Here is a 7,836-nt window from a genome sequence, read left to right as displayed (position 1 = left end):
CGCGCTGTCAGCGAGAGGAGGAAAAATAGCCGATTACCGGCTGTGCTGTGATCACATGATCAGCTGTCATTGGCTGACAGCTGATCACGTGGTAAGGGGTCAGGATCGACTGGCTGTTCACAGAGCGAGCCCCCTCAGGGGGCGCGCAGGCCGCTCGTGCACGGGACGACGTCAATAGACGTAGTCCCGGCAAAGCAGGTCCTCGCTGTAGCCTTCATTCGGCTATAGCGCGGATCTCATGAAGTTAAATACAAAATTCATATGGTAAGAACAATAGGTACATATAAAATTCCATGAGGGGGCGGATTCATAAGCAAAAGCACATGTCATGGCTGTCGCAAACGGGGAGCCGAGCCGAGAGTGGAGCGAGGAGCAACTTTACAAAAGACGATTTACTGAAGAAGGATGTGATCATCTTCCTGCAGCAGCACTCATCGGAGTCATTCCTGGCAGAACACAAGTTGCTTGGAAATGTCAAAAATGTAGCAAAAACAGCCAATAAGGATCATCTAATCACAGCCTATAACAAATTATTTAAAACAAAAGCGTTTGAAGGGAACAGATGGCGCTGAAGACAAGACAAGTGAAAGATCTTAAAGTCGATGATGAAAAGCAAGCTGAAACCAAGATAGAGGTGGTTAATGAGGGTCCCCCCAAGTACACCAAGTCCACTCTGAAGAAGGGAGACAAGACCAACTTTCCAAAGAAAAGAGACACTGTTCATTGTTGGTACACTGGGACTTTGGCGGATGGAACCGTGTTTGACAGCAATATACAAGCAAGTGCAAAGAAGAAGAGAGATACCAAGCCCTTAACCTTTAAAGTCGGTCTTGGCAGAGTCATTAGAGGTTGGGATGAAGCTCTTCTTACCATGAGCAAAGGTGAAAAAGCTTGAAATCGAGTCTGAATGGGCCTATGGCAGAAAGGGCCAACCTGACCCTAACATCCCACCCAATGCCAAGCTGTTTTTTGAAGTGGAACTGGTTGACATCAACTTAAAAATAACAGCTGTGATCTTCAGCTACCAGAATGTGAAGAATAAATGCTTTGTTTACACCTCTTCTACCAGCTACCATGTAAATAAACTGGACACATTGAAAATAAATAAATACATAAATAAAATAAAAAATAATTCCATGAGGTTAATCCTTTATACCCGCCACATAACCTTTAACACCATTTCATACAGTACAGAAAAGTAATGATATAACCAGACAACTGGGAATCGAATTCCCGTAATAGTATTCCTGTTAAGGGTGTGAATAGACAGGCTTGTGGGTCAGAATGTGAATCCGGGTATACATGTTCTTTTAATTGCTTGACATGTTGCGTGTAGAGATACGCTTCTTCAGGAGCATAACCAATTCTATTGAATATACATCAGAAAGAAAGAGACAACAATAAATATGCAATTTATCAGAAAGAAACCAAAATAATCCAAAATTAACAAAATACAGAAAAACACAGAAAAAAAAGATTATTGCTCCAAACCGGTGAGTTGTGGATGAAAGGTGAAAAGTGGAAGAAAAGCATAGCAACATATGAGGAAACAGATGATAATTTTCTCTACTGGCTAATAAAACACACGAAAGCAGGTAAACACTTTGAAAACACTGTACAAAAATGCTCAATAAATGCCCATGCAAACCCCTGAAAAAAACTCTCAAAAATGCGATGCTCAGGTGTGAATGCAGCCTTAGGCTGGATTCACAACTATGCAGTTTTAGTGCTTTTTGCATTTTGCAGATTTGCATTACAGTCCAATTAAAAAAAAATTCTATGGAACACGATCTGTAGTGCAAATCTGCAAAATGCAAAAAGCACAAAAAATGCATAGATTTGAATCCAGCCTTACACAGCATGGCTCGCTGTTCCTTCTTTTGGCTAAATGAAGTTTGTAGGGAGAACATAAAATGAGGACCTTTACCCCGTTTGTTCTGCCTACCACACACACACCCTCGTTAAATAATGTTAGGTTATTACTGACATTTTACCATGTGCTTTATCTAACACAAGGATATTAAAAAGAACAAAAGGGAAGTAATATATCCATGTGTTGTGTGTCCCATTCCATTGTAATCTTTTAATTACACATTCTATTCAGAACACAAAGCACAAGGCAGGTGCATGCCCAGCTTCCTCCTTGTGTCCGGTCTCTTTCTCTGTGTGTCTGCAGGCTTATCCAGATAGGAGGTGAACGATCTGAGATACCAGGATAACAGAAATGGACTGCTTCAACAATGTCATTCCGCCCAAACAGGATAGTGGGCATGGCTGTCGGCAATACCTGATGGCTTTCTTGGGGAACACAGCAGCTAGATCTTCTCCCCACAATTCCCTGCTCCATTGCTCCAGACCCTGAACTGACCTTCCTGTTATAATTTAGCATTTTTTTTGTCCTAAATTGAACAGTGCATATAGAACGGCTCATCACCATGGCTATAACAGGACACCAAGGAACCAGCTTGGAACATGCAAAGATAACACAGTGGTGGGGTGGGTAGAAAACGTAGGTAAGTAAGCCAAGCTTTGTAATTAACAGCCTAGAGAGCCGTCAATTACAGCCTATGGCAATGCAGTATTTGGGGGGAGCAGGGGTCCACTGGCGGATCCTCTGGTCTTCTTGTGAACCAGGCCGATGCTCTGCACCAATCGTATTACAATCCTCTCGGTGTCGCTGAAAATGACATTGCATCCCTGGATTAGTTGGTAGGAAAAAGTATAGACTATCCAGCCACCAAGAGAAATGCAGATCTGTGCATATGGTTGGCATAGATGAGTGGCTTACTTCCACCCCAAGATGTGTTAAGGGTCATCAAATACTTCTCCTTACATAATGGCAATGCTATTTGGCTAACATGTTAATGGGATATTTTAAGCCTTCTGATGGGAAAGTATTCTTCTGAATATCCATTGAAAAATCCATCTGCTTACAGGTTTTAGGCCCTATTCATGCTTGTGCATTGAGATAATGCATGGTAAAATGCACAGATTGTTACACATTTATTTATTAATTTCAGTTACTTATATAGCGCCATCAACTTACATATACATCGTACATTCACATCAGTCCCTTCCCTCAAGGAGCTTACAATCTAAGGTCCCTAACTCACATTCATACATACTAGGGACAATTTAGACAGGATCCAATTAACCTACCAGCATGTCTTTTGAGTATGGGAGGAAACCAGAGTACCCGGAGGAAACCCACACAGGCACAGGGAGAATATGCAAACTCCAGGCAGGTAGTATTGTGGTTGGGATGTGAACCAGCAACCCTTCTTACTGCTAGGTGAAATTGCTACCCACTACACCACTGTGGCAATGCATGGTAAAATGCACAGACTGTTACAACACATGGCAATGGCAGCCTGCCCTATGTGTAGTGTAATTTATTGTGACTTGCATTGCAATGTACTATATAGTAGAGAGCAATGTACAACACATAACAAAGGGCATGCTGCATATTGTGGTGCACTGTGTTGCTAAAAAAGGATTCTGTGCATTTTTTGGCCTTGGCAAGCCAATAATAATGAATGAAACACAAGGCAAACTGGTAAATACATAAATGAAATTCATACATAGAAGCTGATTTAACTACTAAATGATTTGTATATCTGTCCTTCCAGTCGTGAGATATACACAGCACCACCCCATCTGGAGTTCAGGTGACAGTGTCCAGTGTATTGAGCCTCCTGCTCCACATTAGTTTCAATCAGTGTAAATGTGACAGATCCTGCCTGGCAGTGAACGAGTCCATGCTCCCAGCTGTTTGCTTTCTTTCTATTGAATCTGTACAATAAGTGGCCAAATATTGGATTTAGAGCTGTGTGACAGATTGGTTGCCGGCAGGTCGCTGTTCAAGCTATTTATCACCTGCTCTGCTGCTGATAACTTCTGTGTGACCAGACAAAACCTTTCACTGATAAATAGATGGGGCAAATAGTAACATCACAAGACTTGTTTGTCTTCTCACAACTAGGGTTGCCACCTTTTCATCAAGCCAAACCCGAACACTTTAGCGGTGCACTGCAATTTTTTTTGTAGAATACATTGTAAATGTACATTGTAGAGACCTGGGAGAGCAATAATGCGGCACGCTTTATTGGACAGTGTTACCTCCTATAACACAGGGGTCATTGTCACCCCCCTTCATAAAATACGGGTCAATGTTACCCCCTCCAAAATTTAGGGGTCCCCCATAAGGTCCCCTTATATCAGCACCCCCCTTAGAGACCTATATTAGATCAGGGAACCCCCCTCCCCCATCAGTGTCCCCTGCCCCTAAATACCCACATTAGACTGCCTTACCGAGAGCCGTTTCGAGACAGGAAGTGTGGGAGCTGGAGTTTAGGGGGCAGAGCAAAGCTGCTCTACTGTAGTGCTATTTTCCTTCTTTCCATTGCGTGGGGGGGGGGGGGGGGGGCGGCTTGGAGAGAAGGCAAAGGCAGGTGCTGCATCGCTGTGCCCAGTGTGTTGGCAGGACACAGGAATCAAAACACATTCAAACTTGTGCATTCATTCACAGGGCCGCTGTTAGGAATCATGGGGACCTCGCCCCCTGAGGGGGGAGAAGAGGTGGGAGAGGGAGGTGAGAAAGGGTGAGAGGAGGAGGTAATGGGATAAGGAGGCAGAAGAGAGAGAGCGTGAGAAAGAGAGAGGGGGGTGTATTGGGGGTGTGCTGTGAGAGAGAGAGAGAGAGAGAGAAGAGGGGTGGGAGAGAAAAGGGGTCCGAGAGGGAGGAGGGGTGAGAGAGAAAGGTGTTAAAAAGAGGGGGTAGCTGACAGAGAGGGAGGTAGCTGACAGAGGGGGGAGAGTAGCTGAATGAAGGGGGAGTAGCTGACAGAGGGGAAGTAGCTGACAGAGGGGGAGATTAGCTGACAGGGGGGGAAGCAGCTGACGGGGGGAGTAGCTGACAGAGGGGGGAGTAGCTGACAGAGGGGGGAGCAGCTGAATGGGGGGGAGTAGCTGACAGAGGGGGGAGAGTAGCTGACAGAGGGGGGTGAATAACTGACAGAGGGGGAGAGTAGCTGAATGAGGGGGGAGTAGCTGACAGAGGGGAGAGTAGTTGACAGAGGGGGGAGAGTAGCTGAATGAGGGGGGAGTAGCTGACAGAGGGGAGAGTAGCTGACAGAGGGGGCAAGTAGCTAAATGAGGGGGGGGGGCAGCTGACAGAGGGGGGGAGTAGCTGACAGGGGGGGGGAGTAGCTCAATGAGGAGGGAATAGTTGACAGAGGGGGGGAGTAGCTCAATGAGGGGGGAGTAGCTGACAGAGGGGGGAAGTAGGTGACAGAGGGGAGGAGTAGTTGACTGGGGAGGGGAGCTGTCATGAGGGGGAGTAGCTGACAGGGGGGTAGTTGACTGGGGAGGGGTAACTGACAGAGGGGGTAGCTGACAGAAGGGGAGTAGCTGACAGAGGCGGGGGAGCTGACAGGGGGGTAACTGACAGAGGGGGTAGCTGACTGGGGGTATCTGACAGGGGGGTATCTGACAGAGTGGGGTAGCTGACAGGGGGGTAACTGACAGAGGGGGGCTAGCTGACAGGGGAGGTAAATGACAGGGGGAGTAAGTGAGAGGGGGAGCTGATAGAGGGGGGTAACTGACGGGGGAGGGTAGCTGACAGATGGGGGTAACTGACAGGGGAGGGTAGGTGACAGATGGGGAGTGGCTTACAGAGGGGAGTGAGAGGGTAGATGAGAAAGATACCTCAGTGAGGACTCGTGGAGACACAGTAGAGCACACGCCAGGCAAGGAGGCAGGACTCCGGGCGGCCGTGATCACCCACAGTCCAGCCAAGCCTCCACATGTGACCAGGTCCACTGGGCCAATCCGAGATCCTCGTGTCCGCCGCCCGCACGTGACCTATTCAGCCAATCACAGGCTGAATAGGTACGCCTGCTGCCCATCGCTGAGCTCGGCTCGGATGCGGAGCGCATAGGCAGTAATATATGTGTTACACTGATGGCGGGCGCGGGAATCAGGATGCACCGCTCAAGTTTGAACTGATGCTATATGTGCCCGGGTTTCAGGCGGCTTGAAAACCGGGCACATGTGTCCAAACCCGGACTGTTCGGGTCAAAACCGGACAGGTGGCAACCCTACTCAGCACCCTCACTTATCATTATTATACACAGAGCTTATTACTGATTGAGGTGGGACTCCTATGGGACCACTTGGGTACGTTGGAGGTACTTTCATATGTAATGAAACCTCGTCATTGAAAAATATATTATCTGATGCCTTAATCCACATGTGTCAAACACAAGGCCCTTGAGTAGAATCCAGCCTACCAGGGCATTTCACGTGGCCCTTGCACCTCTTCTGCAGCTGCGGCACACCCCACGCCCCTACCTTGTCTTAGCAGTTGGCAGCAGAGAGGACAGAACTCTACTGCCAGATCCCGTGCTTCGCTGTGTGGCCACAGAGACGCTTGTCTCTGACCCTTCACCCCCGAAATATCCCCTGTCTCAGCAGTCAGCAACAGAGAGGAAGACAGAACTCCTTCTACAGATCCTGCATCTCTTTGTGCAGCTGCAGCACCCCCTCATCTCCTTCTCCTATGGCCCCAGCATTCAGCAAACTCAGGCAACTGACTACAGCCTTCCTCTGGCCCTCCTCTAGACCCTGCACTTTCTGCTTCCCATCTAGTCTTACTGATACAAACGGCCTTTTGGGGGCAACCATAATGGTGATGCGGCCCGTGATGAAATTGAGTCTGACACTCCTGCCAGAGTCAATCGTGGGATTGCCCATATTTAGTATTTACACATCTGTGTAGGACCAAGGAAGACACCATTCACATTATGTTACATTGATGATTTGAAAGAACCATAACAGAACCTTAGCCATAACACTCTCCAGAAAAATAGGAATTCCAGGTATGGATTTTTTTGCATAGTTACATTGGTTCAACTTGGACCAATGTAAGTGTCAGGCCAGGTTCACACCTATGTAGGTTGCAGTTTGCATATTCCAGATGCATTGATCCACTGAAGTCTATGGAACCAAAAACCAGAAAAAAGTCCCTGGCCCTTTCCATAAAATGCATAGATGTGAATGTGAAAACCATGATAAATGTACTGTAGTGTGTTTCTGCAAAAGTGAAAATGCACTAAAAAATGCATGTGTGCGAACCAGGTTAGGGTCAGGGGTCAGGCTTGTAGACCAGTAGCTATAGCAGTGGAGATGCTCCCACTGATCAATAAATAAATACACAAGCAAGTCACCCTGGCAGATGACGAGGACACACCCGAGGTGCAGCCTTTAGGCACCGGAGCTCCTGGTGGTGGAGATGAGTTCTGCTGCATAATAGTAGCAGGTCCCAGTACTCAGAATCACCCCACCTGGAAGCTAGCAAGGTCCAGTAACAGATATAGCAGGTAGGGATCAAGTAGATGCCTAGTCAGTAAACCAAAGCCAAAAGGTCGGTAACAAGTGGTTGGAGGTTGGGATCAAGCAGAAGCGCCTTTGAGGAACAAGCCAAATGTTGGTAACGACTGGTAGTGAAGATAAGGTCAGTTACACAAAGGAGCAAGATATTGGCTAGAAAGAGCACAATAATCTGGCAAACATAAAGAGCAAAGGCATGGCTTAAATAGGAAGTTAATTGCAGGAGCAAGGTGTTCAAGGTTCACCAGATACAAGGTATACAGCAAGATTATCCAAGGTCTCAGACAGGCGTCTGTCTAGCATCTCAGATGGCTCAGCAAGGATAACTAATGCCAGATGTAGCAGAGGTCATGGGTTCAAACCCTGTTCCTGACATTAAGTATGCATGTAGCATACTTACAGAATCGTTGTACTGGTAATCAATACTACAGTGATCATTGAGGTCTT

General features: G+C 46.9%; 1 pseudogene; it reads left to right on the top strand.

The window, feature by feature from the left end:
- Positions 1 to 328: 328 nt before the first annotated feature.
- Positions 329 to 6,621, top strand: LOC143962260 (peptidyl-prolyl cis-trans isomerase FKBP3 pseudogene; annotated as a pseudogene).
- The last annotated feature ends 1,215 nt before the right edge of the window (positions 6,622 to 7,836 follow it).

This window comes from Lithobates pipiens, unplaced genomic scaffold, assembly GCF_037356315.1.
Source record: "Lithobates pipiens isolate NorthernLeopardFrog02 unplaced genomic scaffold, aLitPip1_a1.2 Scaffold_8, whole genome shotgun sequence".
Classification (NCBI taxonomy): Eukaryota; Metazoa; Chordata; class Amphibia; order Anura; family Ranidae; genus Lithobates; species Lithobates pipiens.
The sequence above is the reverse complement of the archived record's forward strand: the minus strand, read 5'-3'. Positions and strand labels throughout refer to the sequence as shown.